This window comes from Pseudorca crassidens, chromosome 9 (genome assembly GCF_039906515.1).
Source record: "Pseudorca crassidens isolate mPseCra1 chromosome 9, mPseCra1.hap1, whole genome shotgun sequence".
NCBI classification, from domain to species: Eukaryota; Metazoa; Chordata; class Mammalia; order Artiodactyla; family Delphinidae; genus Pseudorca; species Pseudorca crassidens.
The window spans coordinates 46,644,216-46,660,918 of record NC_090304.1 but is presented as its reverse complement, the minus strand read 5'-3'; the positions used below and the strand labels follow the sequence as shown (position 1 = coordinate 46,660,918).

General features: G+C 36.8%; 1 protein-coding gene across 1 annotated transcript in view; it reads right to left on the bottom strand.

Moving 5' to 3' along the window:
* Positions 1-16,640, bottom strand: part of DENND2B (DENN domain containing 2B) — a 174,054-nt gene extending 157,414 nt beyond the window's left edge. The window contains exons 1-2 of the mRNA XM_067749988.1: positions 16,131-16,640; positions 14,253-14,324 (exon numbers count right to left, since the gene is read on the bottom strand). The gene's annotated coding sequence lies outside the window, so the exon portion shown is untranslated. The remainder of the gene's footprint in view (positions 1-14,252; positions 14,325-16,130) is intronic.
* Positions 16,641-16,703: the final 63 nt, after the last annotated feature.

The following is a 16,703-nucleotide window of genomic DNA, read 5'->3' as shown; positions in this document are numbered from 1 at the left end:
GAATCAAGCAAGATATCATATGAATTGAAATAGAATATAGTTCTTTCCTTCACAGTAAGCAACATACTGGAGCACAGTTACCTTTACAGCCTAACTTTGAAAAAAAAAAAAATCCTTAAACTGAATGCTTTAAAAAGTTATTCCTACTACACATTGTTTACAAAAGTTTAAGAAGATTTTGAAATTGAGGAATTGATTGTAGGGGGAAGAATTACAGAACCCAAAATTGTGTACAAAAATTTTTAACATTGTGACTTAAGAAAACACATTAAAATATATATATAGGGCTTCCCTGGTGGCACAGTGGTTGAGAGTCCGCCTGCCGATGCAGGGGACACAGGTTCGTGCCCTGGTCCGGGAAGATCCCACATGCCACAGAGCAGCTGGGCCTGTGAGCCATGGCTGCTGAGCCTGCGCGTCTGGAGCCTGTGCTCCGCAACGGGAGAGGCCACAACAGTGAGAGGCCCACATACCACAAAAAAAAAAAAAATTATATATATATATATATATATGTAAGATATATACCTGGTTTAAAAACTTCAAAAACAGTATAAAAGAAAATATAAAAAAGTCTTCCTTCCCACTCTTGTCCTCCAGTTCCTCTCTCTTCAGGCAATCACTGGAGTTTCTTGTATATTTTTTCAGAAATTTTCAAAGGGAATGCAAAATTATTTATGTGTGCATAATACATTTTTGAGAGGAGAGGTCCATATACTGTAACAGATTTTCAAAGAGGTTCATAATCTCAAAAAAGGTAAAAATCACCAGCAAGGCTAAGGGTTCAAGTTCTACCCCAGTGTATTGGTAGGATTAGCAGGATTCAACTTTCAGTTTGCTTGTGAATATTACTATGCACAATTCCAGACTACAAAATAGCTTCAGCAAGCAATGTTGGTTAACGTACAGATATGGTTCAAAAATACCACATCTGTTTGTAAATAACCTCCTAATTTTATGTTTTTCTCAAACAATCCCTCCAATAAATAGTTCCTCCTGTTGACTGACTGACAATGAAAATCTGTAAGAAATTTCTGGCATATACATACACAAAGACAGTAGATATTTTTCTCTCACAACCTGAAATTTTTCTATTGGGATAAAATAAAGATTTTATTTATATCTACACAGAATTTAAAGGGGAAAATTAACAGTATTGCTGGTAGATATAATTAACATATGTTTGGGGTTATTAATAAAGATCTTAAGAACCTATCCTTTAAGATACAAATTAATTTTGTCAAGATAGTAAATCTCCTTTGGATTTCAGTGATTATTACTTTCTTAAGTGTTTTAACTGGGATTTTAACATAAAATTACAAATAAGTTATTAGTTTGTTAAAGTATTTAAGGGATAATGGAACTGAACTACTTCACTTATCTCCTTTTTCATAGTAGAATCTATTTTCCTTGCCTAAATAGTGCCTTTCACTCTCCCCTTCCAAAGTACATGAAAGATATAGTACCTAAGAGCAAGGTTTTTTTTCTATAATCAGTTTACAAAAAGGTTCGGTCAGACCTAAGTTCATTTCTTTTCTTGTTCTATAATGTTGTTTGGGGTTTTATTCCAAATACTAGGCTATTTAGTATTTATTTAAAGAAAGTATTAGGATAGCTTGACTGATGATGCTGGGTGGGCTGAACCTGACAGAGAATAAGATGAGATGCCAGGTGCTCATTAGATGGATTAGAGACAAGAACAAGCTCAGAAAGGCTGGCTTAGTCAGCCTTATATCGAAGAAATATCTCTACATTAAAGAATGACTTGCTCTTGTCACTAAATTCACTGAATTTTGCCCAACAAGCATCCCCGAAATAAGAATTATAAGAATGTAATATCTTCTAGTCCATATTACTTGCAAAAAAAGAACCTATAATAAATAAGAAAAAATGATTATATAAATATAGCTATTTATTCACTCAACAAGTGTTTATTAAACACCTGCAATAAACTGATTTTGATCACGGGGAATAAAAGAGAAATAAATTGTACAAGCAAGTTTATAATCTATATATAAACAACTAGTCAGAATAAAATAAGTGGTATAAAAGAGACAATGAGGAGGAAATATAGAAATTTGCAGAAGTAGTAGAGATTCTTACTGAGACCTGAGGGAGAGAGGGCTGGAACTGAACCTTAAATGATTGTTAGAATTTCCATTTCAATAAATAGAAAAGAAGGGAAGATAATTCAAAACCAAAGGAATTGCCTGAGCTGTGAAATAGTAGCTTTAGGAACAATGACCGGTCCTCATTTGACTACGGTAACACAGACTAAAAATGTAGATTCAGTGGAAAACAGTTTGGCAGTTCCTCAGAAAGTTAAACACAGAATTACCATATGACCCAGCAATTCCACTCCTAGGTATATACCCCAAAGATTAAAAACAGATGTTCAAATTAATACTTGTACACGAATGTTCACAGCAGCACTATTCATAATAACCAAAAGGTAGAAATAACCCAACTGTCCATCAACAAATGAATGGACAAACAAAATGTAGTATATTCATATAATGGAATATTATTTGGCCACAGAAAGGAATGAGGTATTAATACATGCTACAATGTGGATGAACATTTAAAACACCATATAAGTGAAAGAAGCCAGACACAAAGGTCACTATATTGTATGATTTCTCTGAACTATCCAAAACAGGTAAATGTATAGAGACAGAAAGAAAACTAGAAGTGATGGTTGCACAACACTGTGAATGTAATTAATGCCACTGAATTGCACATTTTAAAATGATTAACTTTTATGTTGTATGAATTCCACCTCAATTTTTTTTTTAAATGGTAGATTAAAGGTCGGTGGTACAAACTACTAGTGCTTACTAATATTCTTCCCAATCCTCAGAAGTTTATATCATCCAGTCACCCTACAGTTACGCAGGGCCATGGGGCTGTTTTAGCAAACAGGCTGTGAGCAGAAGCAACACATGTCACTTCCTGGCCAAAGTACTGAAGAATGGGTAAGAGAAGAGAGGCCATGCCTGTCTCCCCTGCAAAGCCCTGTGAGACAATGGAGAAGACTGTGTCCCTGAATAAATGAGGGCCTCCCTATTGGCCCACGCTGGACTTGTCGTATGAGTAAGAAATATGCTTTTGCTATCTTAAATCACTGAAATTTTAGGGGTTGTTACTGCAGTGTAAACTAATCCTACTCTGACTAATAGAGGGTCAGATCCAGGAAGACCATGAGAACAATATTAAGAAATTTTAATCTTATTCTGAAGGGCGTAGAGAAACAATATTTTTGAGGAGAAAAGTGACATGATGTGTACTTGAGGAAAATAATTCTGGATGCAATGTGCTGAGTAAAGTATGAACAAAAGCAATCCTCAACCTCTGGTGCACATCAGAAATCACCTGAGGAGAACTGTAGTCATCTTCTAATTTCTTTATATTTCTGTAAAGAATAAAATATTTGTCCTCTGGGGAAAAAAATCATCCGAGGAGGTTTTCAAAATGCAATGCTCTGGTCCAGGGTGTCTCTAGATATTCTGAACCAGAATCTCTAGAGGTAGGGTCTAGGCACCTATAACTGAAAAAAATTCTATGGGAAATTCTAGACTACAGGTTAGAGACAAGGAGGAGATGTCTAATCCTAAAATGACCAAGTTTACACGTTTAGTGATTTCAAATAAACAGTATAACAAAATAATTATTTTCTTGACAAATGGAATGATAAATGTTTAGGGAGTTTCTGTTAAAATACTAAGTTATTGAAAGGTTACTCACATTAACATTTGTATATTGCTACTAAGAGCTGAATAAAGAATGTTCATTTGGTATGCAGGGATTTAAGCTTTCGGGGCTTTTTGTTTAGTTTAGTTTTGGTTTGATTTTTCTTTTTAAAACCATGCCACAATGCCAAATCTTACATTTTTTTCTTTTTCCTGTTGAACTGATGCTACATTAAGATATAGGCACAAACATCTCCTAAGTGTTTTAAATCCATCCAATTGTTTGAGAAGGCATACGTGCTGGGCCAAAGAAGCCAAAACATTAGAGCTAGGAATTTTGATGAAGATAATAATTGCTTACAGACCAGCTTGTTTTAACTTGCTGAACAAAGAACACAATTTTATACCACATTTTCATCACAGGCTTTTTCTCTGCATAATCACTACTATACATAATGAGCACTTTGAAAAGGGAGATTATTTACAGGTTAAAGAGTAAGGAAGTTATCAGTTAGATTCCACCATCTTCAAAATTTCACTTACTCAAATTTTACATTAATTAAAAAAACTTTTTTTGCTGGCCTAAGCACTGTTTTGAATATTTATAACCCATTTGTTTAGTGTGCACAGCAAAAATCTAGGAACAAAGACACTGTTAATTTCCAGTTAATTTCCCTGAATGGTTCTATAACCTTGGATAGGTCAATAATTTCTTTGTGCCTTAGTTCTTTTCTAGGACATTTCTATATAGCAATACAGTTCCATCTTTCTCACATCTGAAAGCTGTATTCAGGCTCTGTGCCTATGTCAGGAGTTATGCCCTCACTCCTTCTCCCATTCAGTTACTTCCATCACTTGCAGACCCCATAATTCAATACTCAACCAATATTTATTAAGGGCTTAATCCAGGACAGGCAATGCAGTGAGGGTGGGGATGAGTTCAGTCCACAAAGAACAGTGATGCTAGTTTCCTGACTAATAGAATGGATGTCTCAGTCATTTTGCTTGTTTCATCCTGATTCTGGATTTCCTATTCTTTACTTCCTCTGGAATATGTAGCTGGAAGTCCTAAAAATCAAGGTAGTATAAATTCTGAGTATCGGGTTAAGGCAGTCACTCGGTGATCAGATGGTTATAGGGCCACACAGTCCGGAAGTCAATATGGTTTCAAGACACAGATTAAGAAGTCACGGAAGGGACCAAAGCCACCAATTCATAAGGCCAAGATAACTCTTTGTTTGTGGTACCAGTGATGACCCTAGGTTTGCTTAATCTTTTGCCCTTACAACTCCAGCCTCTAAGGCAGAACTCTGTGGACCTCAGCAAGCTATGTAGATTTCTGATTTCCTTAAAGCAGGGAGCCATTCATCTCAGCACCTAAGCCTTCAGTATCAGTGTGCGAAAGCAGGGTCATGACTTCCAACTAAGTCTGAAATCTTGTAAATGACAGAGAGAAAGGAGGGTGGGAAGTGAGAGACCTATGTCGTCCAGATGTATAAGGGGTCAGATTCTAATGGTAGACCTTAAGTTTGAGACTCCAGACCCTGGACATGTGCTCATTATTCTCCATCTACCCATGCCACTGGTGTTTGTATGTCAATCTCTTATACTCTGTCTTTGATCTGTTGCTTGCCCTGAGCCTTGCCATTCAGAGGCTATCTGATTCTGATCCATGGCCTTGTTCTGATCTTGGATCATGGATATGCCCAATCTCAAACACTTATCTGGCTCTGGATCCCTAGCCCAGGCCTGATCACAAACTTTATTCTCTTGCCACCTATGCTCATGCCACTTATTTCAGTCTCACCACAGTTTCTTGTCCTCCTTCCGCATACATTGTTGCCTATAGTTTGGGGCTGGCTACAATTTTAGAATCCTTTCTAGCTCATTCTGGCAGGACAAAGGAGGTAAGTAATAATTAGTTTATTTAACAACAGTGTACAGAGAAGACCTAAATTTGCTCACATTTAACTGTAGTATGTACATCACGTAATTATACCTTTCTGTATCTCAAATTTCTCTCTTTAAATTAATACATTTGCCATCACATTCCCTCAAAGATATATTTATACTTAATTAAAATAACATGTCTTCTGAGGTTATAATAAAGCTATATATAGTATGCTCTTGCATTCCTAACCGTAAAATGAGTATTAAGAACATTTAGAAACAAATTGGCTCCCTAAAAGGAATAAAAATTTTGAGTAATTTATTTTAAATATAGTACAGCCCACTTAACAAAATATTTCTGAAATGTTACATAAAAAGAAAAATATTATAAATGAATTAAGTAGAACATATTATTCAGAAGAAATTCAATGGTGGGTTCTTTTTCTTAGTGAGGAAAGATTTTGGAAATGTTATCAGTTGTCCCATAATTTAATAAGTTTTACATATTCAGATATAATTGCATTGAGTTTTCTGAAAGAGATTTATCTTAACAATCTTAGGGGAAAGGAATATTCTAAGTACATTTTATTGGGTTAACTCAGTTAAAGGCTTTGATTTTCCTAGCAGGGAATTACTAAAACAGACGCATTTTTCTTTTAAAGGCACAAGAATTCTCATTGTGCTAGTATAAAGAGTAGATTCTAAAGTGTTATATAAAGTATGCTTCTAAAATTTAAAAGAGTTAAAGGAGATTCCTCATCTCAATTCCTAGGAGATGCTGTATCTGGAAAGGGTAAACAGAAGCAAATAGTTTCCTGAAATTGTGCCAAGGCTACATGTCAACTGCCTGGCAGGAAATGCTTTTGGAGGGCCTAGATAAACAGACTATCATCTTTTTTTGGAAAAATCTTCTTCTTTGACTTCTTACAAAGCAAATGTACTGAGTCTAACTAGCATCATGAACACAATAAGCAGAAAAGGGCACAGAGGATTTTTAAATGATGGTATCTTTAGAATCTCTAACAAGTGATCTGTCCGTCACTTTTAACATACATGGACCTCACTGCTCAACAAGCATATACTCAGTACATGGTTGTTGAAATTTGCTGGTAAATTAAATCTTATCTTTCTATTAATTTTCATCATGATTTTGGTGAAGCTTTATCTTACAAGAAATTTTCATTTAGCAGCTGCTCTAAATACTTTAGCATTATACAATGATAAGATTTTCTTGCATTTATATAGCAATTAATTTTTCAAAATATTTTACATCCATTATCTTAATTTTTGTTCTAACATTTTATTTTACAAGTGCTAGCATTGATGCTAAGCTAGCATCTAACTAACATCTCGTGAGATGTCAGTACAAAAATTAAATCAAAGATTAAGTTAGAGGACCAGACCTAACCTATTTGTCTGAAATATTTTCTAGTACATTTCCTTCTGTCCCCACTATGTACCAGATAATGGATCCAAAAATCCTACTGTCATATCTACTAAAATAAACCTTTGACCTCACCTCACTTTCTTAAACTGCAAAAAGCATGATGAGGATCTAGGTGTTGACTCAGAACACCTACTATCAGCTAGAGAAACCTCCTGCCTTGTATACAGCCTAGTCAGCTTTTTTGTACCTCCTCTCTCCACCAGCCTACCTGTTCTGTTGTGCTACAATCCCATCACCCATATTGTCTTCCCCTTTTCTCACAATGAAAGCATCCTATGCCCCACTCATCTTACGCCAAATCTTACCCAGTCCACAACCCAGAGCAAAATTTCCCTGGCCCAAGTAACAAAGTAATAGGAAATGTGGCATACCTCTCCACCTGCCTGCCTTATCCTGTAGTCAGGGAGCCTCAGATAACAATTTGAGCCACTGCAACTATGAGGTCCTTCTCCATATTCCACAGCCACCAGCCATTACTTCCAATATCCACCCAATCTGCTCCTTCCCTCCCAAACAGAACATCTTTACCTTAGTTACTATTGGGCCTCATGGGAAAAAACAAGACAAAACAAAACTTTGTGTGTAGACCATTTTATGCACTCTCCACAAAATGTGAAGGGGATGGTATGTGACTGGATGAAAGAGTCACAAAACTGAAAGATACAAATATTTGAGTGTAAATAGTACATTTTAAATGATATAGTCACCCTATTATTTCTTTAAAATCTTAATTTATTTCTATTATTTCTTAAAATAGAGTATACCTTTAATTATAATTAGGTAAACTTAGTACAGACCAGGAAATATAAGTAAAGTTTTCTCTAGGACTGGTATAAAACTAACCCTAGAAATTTGGTTTCCTACTCCACTTGTTAGAGCTTCCGGGAATGGAAATACATCCAAACATCAATACAGAACAGAGGCTTAATAAATGACCACTGAACAAATAAAGAAATATTGATGGAAAGAATAAACATAAATTTCATCCTAAAGAATATGTAAAAGTAAATCTTAAGAGAGTTAAGAGTTATTAGGAGTTTGGGATTAACATAAACACACTACTACATATAAAATAGATAACTGGGACTTGCCTGGTGGCACAGTGGATAAGACTCTACACTTCCAATGCAGGGGGCCCGGGTTCGATCCCTGGTCAGGGAACCACATCCCACATGCATGCCGCAACTCAGAGTTCTCATGCCACAACTAAGGAGCCCCCGTGACGTGACTAAGGAGCCCACCTGCCACAACTAGGAGCTGGTGCAACCAAATAAATAAATAACTATATTTTTTAAAAATAGATAACCGGGCTTCCCTGGTGGTGCAGCGGTTGAGAGTCCGCCTGCCAATGCAGGGGACACGGGTTCGTGCCCCAGTCCGGGAAGATCCCACATGCCGCGGAGCGGCTGGGCCCGTGCGCCATGGCTGCTGAGCCTGTGCGTCCAGAGCCTGTGCTCCGCAATGGGACAGGCCACAACAGTGAGAGGCCTGTGTACTGCAAAAACCAACCAAACAAACAAAAAATAGATAACCAACAAGGACCTACTATATAGCACAGAGAACTACACTTAATATTTTTTAATAATCTATAAGGGAAAAGAATCTCAAAAAAATACATACATATGTATGTATAACTGAATCACTTTTCTGTATATCTGAAACTAACACAACCTTGTAAATCAACTATACTTCAATTAAAAAGAGAGAGAGAGTTAAAAGAGTTATATTTTAAAAGGTTAGGAGGGTTATAAAATTGGAAGGGAACAGGAAGATCAATATATTAATTTTTAAAAAGCAGCTGGGTCTGTCAATATATACTGTGTCAGTTTTTAGGACATTAAAACTCCACATTGGCATGTATTTTTCATTTGCCCCAAATGCAAAGAATATTTCCCTTTCATGGGATTTTTTCCATGATGCACTTTTTTTCTGGAATCATACCTAGATTTCCAGCCTGGTGCAGGTACCTCTCAAGGTCGCCAAACTGGAAGTAACCTCTGCCACTCTCAACTCCCCAGACATTGTTCTATGCTACTTATCAAGTTCCACTGTACATCACGGTTACTCAGTCCTCATGTTTACATAGTACGTACCTCCACTCTTAGATTATAAACTTCTCAAAAACAATGACTTTCTTACTCATTTCTTCTTCTCCTCACAGCAAACTATAAATGTCTATTCAATGTATTTAGAAAGGGCTTACAATTCTTTAAATTACTGTTATCAACATTCATCCAATAAAAGACTAGGAAAAAAAAAAAAAAAACCTCCACATTGGGAACACTTCCAGAATGATGGACTGAGGAGATTGACAAATCATCTATCCAAAAAGTCACATTAAAATAATACAAAATTATCAAAACAATCATTTCAAGATTTTGGGGGGGAAATTAACCAGAGGTACACAACAAATTGAAAAGCATTATTTAAAAGAACAATAACAACCGAACCTCTGTTAAGAAAAGTAGGGATCTGGGGCATCAGAGGCTGTTCTCATTCCCTATTCCCTACCCCCAACTCCAACATGATGATTCTATCAGGACAGGACAAGCCATGAAAACCAGCAGCTCTGCTGCTTGGAGGGTGATGGCTTAATTTGGTGTCCAGAGTATTGTTGGAAACAAATGATCTTAGAAAATAAGTGGTAAATGATCACCAAAAATTAATATTACAGCTGGCTGAGACTGCAGCACTGGTTGGGGCAAGCAATAGAGCAGCCAGAAATTTAAGTGAGACCCAGGGAACAGTCGTAGTAGACCTTGATAAGCTCTCACGTATCCGGGTGGTCTGGAAGGTGTGCCCATGTCCAAGGTTATGCACTGGCTGAATGTGAGGCCTTGCATATACAGAAAATAAAAGTCGCAGCAGACTTGACTGAACTTTACATGTGTTGCTCAAGTCATACACAGATACTCAGCAAAGGGTAAAGCCAAACTAGGCTCAAGATATTTAAGTACAACCTGTTACCAATCATTAGCTGACCACTAAACTATGCTGACAATCCCTAGGAAGTCAGGCTTAAAAATAAAAACAAGAATTAAAAGAAAAAAAAAAACTGAGGAGACACATCAGTGGCCACACATTGCAGGGGAAACAGACTCTACATACTTAGTCCAGGCAAGTTACCAAACAGCCAACAAACAACAGTAGCAGCAACAACCCCTGGTGAGGGGGAAGATCAGAATCGAGAGTTGCTATATTATCTAAAACAGAGGTCAGAAAACTATAGTCCACAGCCCAATTATGGCCCATTGCCTGTTTTTTTTACATAAAGGTTTTTTTGGAAGACATCTATGCTCATTCATTTACATATTGCCTATGTCTGCTTTCCCACTACAACAGCAGAGTTACTTAGTTACAACAGAGACCACATAGCTTGCAAAGCCTAAAATATTTACTGTACGGTCCTTTATAGAAAACATTTGTTGGTCCCTGATCTAAGATGTTCAGTTTTCAACAAAAAATTATGAGACATACAAATAAATAGGAAAGGGAGGCCTATATACAGAAAGAGGACACACTTAATAGAAACTGGCTCTGAGGGGGCCTAAATGTTAGACTTAACAAAGATTTCAAGGCAGCTGTTATAAATATGTTCAAAGAACTGAAAAAATAGACAAGTTTTTAAATTAAAGTATGACAACAACTCAATAGAGAATATCAATCAAAAGATAGAGATTATAAAACAAAACAAATGCCAGAGTTGAAAAGATATGAAATGAAAATTCACCAAGGGATTCAACAGCAGATTTGAGATTGCAGAAAAAAAGAATTAGTGACCTTGAAGATATATCAATAGAGATTATCCAATCTAAAGAAAAGAAAGGAAAAACGATGAAGAAAAATAAACACATACTAACATATGTGTAAGGGGAGCCCCAGAAGGAGGAGAGAGAGAGAGAAGGGCAGGAAAAAAAGGCCCAAAACTTCCCAAATATGAGGAAAAACAATCTACCCATTCAAGAAGTGTAATGAACTCCAAGTGCAATGAACACAAGAATCCACAAAAAACCTACTAGTACCAGCAAATGAATTCAGCAAGGTCACAGGACACAATATCAATATGTAAAAATCAACTATATTTCTATATACTAGTACATAATCTGCAAATAAAATCAGGAAAACAATTCTATTCCCAATGACATAAAAAAATAAGTATTTAATACATTTGTTAAAAGAAGTACAAGAGTACAGTAATAGCTATACAACATTGCTGAGAAAAACCTAAAAAAAAAAACCTGAAATACACAGATGTTCCGTTTTCATGAATTCAAAAACCTAATGTTAAGATTACAATTCTTCCTAAATTGATGTATAGATTCAGTACAATCTCTATCAAAATCCTAATAATTATGCATAAGCTGATAAGCTGAATTTAAATTTTATGGAAATACAAATGACCTAGAATACCAAAACAATTTTGAAAATTAAGAACATAGTTGATGGATTCATAGCTGCCAATTTCCAAACTTACTAGAAAGCTATAATAATCAAGACAGTGTGATACTGACATAAGGACAAACACAGACCAATGGAACAGAATTAAAAATCCAAAAGCTGATCCTTATATTTAATTTGTTAAATAATTGATATTTAACAAAAGTGCCAAAGCAATTTAATGAGAAAAGGATAGTCTTTTCAAAAAATGGTACTAAGATAATTGGATATCTGCATGTAAAGAGAAGAATAAAGACCCTTACCTCATAACACATACAAATGAATGCAAAATGGCATAAACCTAAATGTAAAAACTAAAATATAAAGCTTTTAGAAGAAAACATAGGGAAAAAATTTTCAAGACCTTGGGTTAGGGAAAGATATATTTAGATATGACACCAAAAATATTGTACAATCCATAAAAGAAAAAAATTAATAAGTTGGACTTCCATCAAAATTTAAGATGTTTGTGCTTCAAAAGACACTATTGTGAAAATGAAAGCCATGACACAGACTGGGAGAAAATACTTACAAATCATATGACTGATAAAGAATTCTTGTTAAAAATAAGAACTCTTGGGCTTCCCTGGTGGCGCAGTGGTTGAGAGTCTGCCTGCCGATGCAGGGGACACGGGTTCGTGCCTGGGTCTGGGAAGATCCCACATGCCGCGGAGCGGCTGGGCCCGTGAGCCATGGCCGCTGAGCCTGCACGTCCGGAGCCTGTGCTCCGCAACGGGAGAGGCCACAACAGTGAGAGGCCCACGTACTGAAAAATAAAAAAAAATAAGAACTCTTATAACTCAATTAAAAAAAAAAATTTAAAAATGGAGAAGATTTGAATAGACATTTCATGAAAGAAGAAATAGGAATAGCTAATAACCGCAAGAAAACATGTTCAACATCATTAGCCATTAAGGAAATGAAAATTAAAATCACAATGAGATACTACTTCACACCCATTAGAATGACTATAATCAAAAAGACAATAACAGGGACTTCCCTGGTGGTCCAGTGGTTAAGAATCTGCCTTCCAATGCAAGGAACACAGGTTCAATCCCTGGTTGGGGAACTAAGATCCCACATGCCGTTGGGCAACTAAGCTAACGCTCCACAACTACTGAGCCCATGCACTGCAACTACTGAGCCTGTGCACTCTGGAGCCCATGCGTCACAACTAGAGAGCCCACATGCTGCAACTACTGAGGCTGCATGCCACAAGTAGAGAGCCTGTGAGCCGCAACTACTGAACCACATACTGCAACGAGAGATCCCGCATGCCACAACTAAGACCCGACGCAGCCAAATTAAAAAAAAAAAAGACAATAACAAGCACTGAGGAGGATGTAGAAAAATTGGAACCTTCATACATTGCTTGTGGAAATGTAAAATGGTACAGCCACTCTGGAAAACAGTTTGGCAGTCTCTTAAAATGTTAAACATAAATTTACTGTAGCACCCAGCAATTTAACTCCTAAGTATCTCCCCAAGAGAAATGAAAACCTGTATCCACACAAAGTCTTATACCCAATCTTTTATAGCAGCCTTATTCATAACAGCCCCAAGCTGGAACAACTGGTAAATGGATAAACAAAATGTAGTATATTAATATAGTGATGCAATATTATTCAGCCATAAAAAGGAATGAAGTACTGATACATGCTACAATATGGATGAACCTCAAAAACATCATGCTAAGTGAAAGAAGCCAGACAAAAAGGTCACATATTATGTGATGCATTTATAGGAACTGGACAGAAAAGGCAAATTTATAGAAATGGCAAGCAAAATAGTGTTCGTCTGGGTCTAGGGGTGGGAGCTAAGACTGACTGCACATGGTGGACACTAGGGTTCTTTTTTAGGTCATGAAAATGTTCCAAGACTTGATTGTGGTGATGATTGCATAAATTAACTAAAATTAAAATAAATTAACTGAATTGTATACTTCGATCAGGTGAATTTTATATATAAATTATGCCTCAAAGTAGTTTTTAAAAAACTCTACATGGATTCCAACTATTTATATCTTCCAAAATTACTATTCCTTTAATCTCTGATGTTTTTAAAATGACAAAACTTTTCACTAATCATTCCTGCTCTGCAATCAATTTTTTAACTTCCAGTCAATTTTTAACATTTTGTGAAAGCTAATTCTCAGAAGTTGGATTCATTTTCTTTAATCTATATAATTGAGATGACAATTTTGATGAGTTTCTTTCATTCCCCAATAACCCAATGAGTTGATGTAATCAGGCAAAATGAATGATCTAATGACTCACTCAGTCATGATATAACGACTGTAATACTACTTTACAAAGCTATAATGATTCTAAAGCTCTCTAAGTCTCCTGAAGAAATAAAAATACCACCTGTCAGATAAAATGATTTATACATTCTTCGGTATGTGCAGTATAAATCATTGTCTAACTGGCATGACACCCACTTTTGCATCCTACGTTTTTAACCCTTTTTGCCCCCTCCACATAGAGAAACAGAATTTACACTGCTCTTCACTAGATTTGTTTTTTGTCCTCAAAAAGTCCCAAATACGGCATCAATCTCTTTCCTCAGATCTCAGGAATAAACACTTCCTCCAGTCATCTATTCCCCCAAACATAGACAAATAACTTCTATGTGTTCTCTGTAATGAATTTACCCTTATGAAGAAAGAAATCATGGAAGACTTATACCAATGGTTTCTTTCTCCATCAATGATCAGATACATTCCTGATTATATGCCCTCCCTCTATTTTTCGGTCTATTTCTAAGTCTCTACCAGTGGCTTTCAGGAGTACCTGGCTTGGGCTGTGTTTGATTCACAAGGGTCCTGATGGCAGGTCATGTTCCATCACTTTTTTCCATCCAATCTTAAAAAAGAGAAAAAGGATTCGCTCAATCTGTGGCTTACAGTACGAACGTTGAAATTATTTTTAAATATATATATATATATTTATAAACATAAAGACAAACACAAAGATTTAATTTCATGTCAGTCTTCAGGCTTCAGTTTCATTCCAAGCAACTTCTTTCCCATATATTTCTAAATGTTAAATTCTGGAAAAATTAGTTACAACTGAATATTCATTGAATTCATTAAAGTGTATGTATGTGGATTTTTTTAAGAAGCCAATTCTTATCTGGCCTAAAAGGAATCTATTTAAACTAAAAATTCAATCAGTAAATTCAACAAATATCTATTGAACACCTACTGCTCAACAGTCCCTGGATACTTAGGGACAAATAAGGAACAGTTTCCACCTTCAAGAAGTTTATAAGCTGATAGGAGAGGACTAATCAGAACTACATATAATTTAAATCAGTACCACAATATTAAAAAAAAAAAAAGCCATGAAAACACAGGTTGTACTTGGGAATCATGCAAGATTTCAAAAACTTCCCTTGACAAAAAGATAATGCTTCAACTGGAATGGAATTGGGAGTGGAGAGTAGTAACAGAATCCTGGGGAAGAGAGTCAAGTGGGGTGCAGTGTAGATGTAGTCTCAGATGAGTGAGGGCATATTGGGAGAGAAGGCTGAAGTCTGATGAAGATAATAATACTAGCTAATATTTATTGAGCATTTACTATGTGCCAAGTACTATTTAAAGCACTTTACATATATTAACTTATTTGATCCTCACAACTACCCTATGAGGAACGTACTGTTATTATTCCCATTTTATAGATGGCAAAACTGAGGTATAGAACAGTTAAGTAGTCTGCTCATGGTTACACAGACACAGATAACAGTTATGGAGCCAGGATCTTGAAATCCATAAATAATAAAAGAAGAACAAATTCTATCTCACCCCTAACTACATTCATTATAAGAGTAATTAACAGGTATCTTAACTACCCCTTCTCCCATTAATTCCTAAGCCATCCTTCAAGGCCCAGCTCCAATGTTTCCTTCCTACAAAACCTTTCTTGATCCCCCAGCTGAACAATATATATTTCTCCTCTAAGCTTTGTAGCACTTATCTGGATCAATCTTACAGCAAACAGCATATGAACAAAATCTTAATATTTCATTCCTAGCATTACGGATTTTATGTGCATCATTCCCTCTTTTAAGTTCTCCTTTATACTTTGTATTCTCCACCCCTCCTAGGGCAGTGCCTGGCACTTAATGGTAGCTATATCTATGGAGCACTTATTCTTGGCAAGGCATCGTGCTGAGTATTTTGCAGGAACTCTCTCACAAAATCCTTACAGCAACCCTATTCAAGCATTCAATCGCTATTTTCAGTCCCTTCTGTGGCAAATAAAATACTAGATGACTCTTAAACTCAGTAAACAAGGCAGATATGGTCCATGTCCTCAAGAAGCTCACAGTCTATGAAGAAGTACTATTGGTATCCTCTAGAATAGAGATGAGGAAAAGTGAGACTCAAAGAAATTAATTTGTTTGCCCAGAATCACACAGCAAAAAAGTGGCAGAGTCTGAATTCAAACTCAGCTCTCCAGACTGGATATTTGGAACCCTGTGCATAAAACCACTATGATCTAAAGGAGGCACCTAAGAAACACTTATTGAAGGAAAAGTTTTAGAAAACTCCTACAATGAAAACTATCCCGAGGATAATGAAGACTTCCATTCAATTTCGCTCTGAGAGGAAAGCAGGAAATGAGCAACAGCGCAGATGGAGGTTGTAGTAGTATCCTCATACACACCTGATAGCTCAGAACTGCTAATCAAGCCATCTGCTGAGGAGACCTGCTCAGCACTGAGGATTTCCTCGTGTCCCTTAAAGTGGTCCCTCCTGAGCAACAAGGCCTCGCTGCGCGCCAGGATGGTGTAGCGAAGTCACTAATTCTCAATGAGACCCTGTATCTCCTACCAGATAACCGGTGGCGTGGAATGGAAGGTAAAGACGCACGGCTCCTTATTTAAACGTGGGGCAACTATTCTCGAAAGGTGAACCCCCGCCCCCGAGAGAAGCGGCCTCCAAAAAAGGTGTGTCTATACTTCTCACCGGAGGAGTGAGGAAGCAACCACGAGGGGATTACGAGAGACCCAACAAACAACGCAGGCACCCCTGGCCCTGTGGGCGGACATCCCACAGCCCACAGCCTGCTGGCCAGACAGACTCCCTTCTCCAAACGCCACTGTGGCGGCCGCACTGTTTGGCCTATCCTAGTCATCTCCCAAACAAAAGAGGTTTTGGAGTAGCGATATCCCAAAATATAGACCAGGCATTAATAGGCACCTGGAGGCACGCGTCTTACTCCCCACGATTTCTTAGC